The 3,267-nt window shown below is 41.2% G+C and overlaps 1 protein-coding gene across 1 annotated transcript in view; it reads left to right on the forward strand.

Annotated features, from left to right (window-relative positions):
* The window catches only part of LOC119408884 (thioredoxin), a gene marked incomplete in the record, with an annotated part of 102,347 nt that overhangs the window by 1,807 nt on the left and 97,273 nt on the right, over positions 1–3,267 (forward strand).

Consider the following 3,267-nt stretch of genomic DNA (forward strand, 5'->3'; position numbering starts at 1 on the left):
AAAATTATTGTTAAAAATTAAAAGGGTAAATACATTATATAAGTTTGCTTTGCATAGATCCGCTAACGTGTATAATATATTGTCACAAGACCAGTTTACAGATAATATCTTATATTCCTAAAGGATTTTGGAAAGACTAGTTTTATAAAACATGCTATCTATACCACAATAAGAAAAAGATCTAGATTATCTGTTGTAAATGAAATGTATTTTCCAAATCTCTATGCGGCCCTTTGATAGTTTTAAACGTCTTGATGTGGCATTTTGGTAAAAATGTTGCCCACCTCTGCATTAGACTGATTTCCTCGTCCTGTAAAAATAAACAAATAAAGACTCGAGGGAAAAAGCTTCAGTCAAAAATATGTTTAATCTATAAAACTGTTTGTCAGCACCATCGACCTAATGTCCAGCAGGACCCGGTTCATTAGAGCCATTCTGTATGTTTTGGAACCAGAGTGTGCACACGAGGAATCTGGAGCGTTGAGTCCTGCGTGCTCCCCCCCCCACGCACAATCAGGGAGTCACACGATCTTTCATTTAAGCAGGAGGAATGTAGTTACAGCTAACATATTAGAAAAGGGAATGTTTGAGCATACAGCAGCAAACTGAGAAGAATCAACACCTGAAAAACTAAATCACGGTCACATGACCTGTTCACGTTGACCCTGCAACAGTTGTTCTGGTATTACAAGATTCTTCTGTAATTATGAAAATGTCTATCTGCTAAGAACTCTAAGAAAATGTTTGTTTGGAAAAAAAAACAAAAACCTGCCAACTCACCTCAGGCATGCTAGAAATTTTGTTCTTGCAAAGGAAGAAGTTTGAACTTATCTAACTGGTTGGGCGTAGCTCTTTGAACGGGTCTTTTGGAACAGGTTTCAGGTGTCTCTTGTAAAAGAGTCCCCGAGGCTCACTGGGACTAACCTGTATAAATAAAGGTTGAATGAATGAACGTGTTGATTCAGTAAAGTTTCTGTCTGACCAGAGCGACTGGACTGGATTTCTGCTGTCCTGCAGCACCTGGATTGAAAACATCTCAAGTTGTCAGATGTTTCTTTGCTCCTGGTTCACACAAACCATCAGCTTGTTGCTGAGTTCATGCAAATGACGCTAATTGTAATATCTCTGTTAGTATTATAAATACATCATGGGGATGACTACTGCCACACCAAGCTTCTGTCTCATCCAGAAAAAAAAAGAACTGATGATGCAGAAAGGTGAAAACCAGACTCAGCAGTTCTTCTTCTGGACCCAGCTTTTGTTTCTCACAAGTCAAACTGTGGATTTTTGTCCTCCATGGACCACGTTGTCTGCCTCAGTACCATCCATCACCTTTACCCGCTTCTTCCTTTACGGGTCACGGGAGTCGCCGGTGTCCATATCCATCCATCACTGTGCGAGAGGCGGGGGACAACCTGGACAGGTCTCCAGTCCATCACAGGGACACATAGAGACAAACAATTATTCACTCTCTCACTCACACCTAGGAACAATTTGGAGTTACCAATCAGTCTAACATGCATGTTTTTGGTGTGTGGGAAGAAACCGGAGTACATGCATGGAGACAACATGCAAACTCCACCCAAAGGCACCCAGCTGGGGTTTGATCCAACGACCTGAGAGGTGACAGCTCTACCAGCTGCGCCACTGTGCCGCCCTGCCTCAGTACTGTAAAATCATAATGTTGTTTGCTCTTTTAGAAGCAAATTTATATATAAAAATAAAATGATTGCCTTGTGTTGTTTTTTTTTAGATAAAAGAACACTTTACAGCTGGTGAAGCCAATGAAACGTGACCGTGAAGAAACAGATCTGTCTCCTTAAAATGAAGTCATTTTGATCCAGACGCTCAGCACCAACACATAAATACTATTTCTACAGAAATAATTTGTCTTTCTGTTTCCACCCACCCACCCACCCACACACCATCACACCCTTTCTGGTAAACCAAAGTGACATCAACTGGCATATTTTTCTCTCGAAGCGTTTACGGCCTGTGACGTGTCCCCGTGTTATTCCTGGAGCGAGTGTCGAACTAACTGGTGTGTCCTTTTGTTTGCAGCTGGTTGGTGGGGTCAGCCTTTGGATATGGACGGCTGTGGCTGAGTGGTTAGAGCAGTCGTCCTCCAAGGCAAGAGTTGGGGGTTCGAATCCACCAGCAGTCACATACTGAAGTGTCCATGGGCAAGACACTGAACCCCTCATCGCCTCTGATGTGTGTCCCATCGGTGAATGAATGTGATAAAGCTCTGATTATTCTCTTTAGAATGATTTGTTCAATTATCTTTGTAGAGATCTAGTAGAGAGCTGTATGAATGGGTAAATGAGGACACAGATTGTAGTGTAAAGAACTTTGAGTATCTTGATTACATGGAAAGGTGTTATATATAAGTACATTCCATTTATCATTCTCTATCTCCGCTCCTGCTCCGTTCTTGACACCTGCCCAGCACCTGTTCATCTCTGTTTCCTTGTTGTTAGCTGGAACTGGGAGTTACCGGCTGTACCTGTTTTAAGGCTTCTGGTTGTAGGGGCACAAGGCAAGGAGAGCAGCAAGAACCCAGCAGCAAACAGCTGGCTGGTCCGGTGCTTCTCCCATCCTTTATGTTTGTTTTAGCCTGGGCTCCCAGTTCTCCTTTAAGTTCAGACGAGGGATTAATAAAACGTTTTCAGTACCACTTTACAATAAGGCTAATAAATAGTTTATAGATACATTATTAATTCCTCTATATACTCTTTATAAATCATTGATAACCGCTTATTATGCATTCATTAAAGGTGAGAAAGAGAAAACTGACCAGTTTCTTCCCAAATATTGAGCCACATCTGTTCATCTATATATTTCATCTAGAGTTGTTATATTAAACATTTCAGACATTGTGAGCACAATAAGCATTAGGGGAGTGATGGCGCAGAGTTTAGAGAAAATGGGCCTTTGATCGGAAAGTATCTACTCCCCAGACTGATGACATCCAAAAAAAAAAAAAAGAAAAAGGTGGGTGGAAAAGGTGAAACAGCCACACCTGCCTCCACCCTCATTTGCCCACTCTGGGCCCTTGAGCAAGGCCCCATCATCTGATGACATTTATATAGTGGCAGATTTGACTCACTATTTGGAAAGAAACTAGTCAGTTTTGTCTGTGTCACCCTTAATTATGGCATAATAAGCAGTTATTAAAGATTTATCAAGTGTTTATAGAGGACTTAATAACATAACATAACATAACATTATCCTTCTGTAAGGGGAGCCTTATTGTAAAGTGGTATT

This window comes from Nematolebias whitei, chromosome 1 (assembly GCF_014905685.2).
Source record: "Nematolebias whitei isolate Nwh7 chromosome 1, NemWhi1, whole genome shotgun sequence".
In the NCBI taxonomy this organism is placed as follows: Eukaryota; Metazoa; Chordata; class Actinopteri; order Cyprinodontiformes; family Rivulidae; genus Nematolebias; species Nematolebias whitei.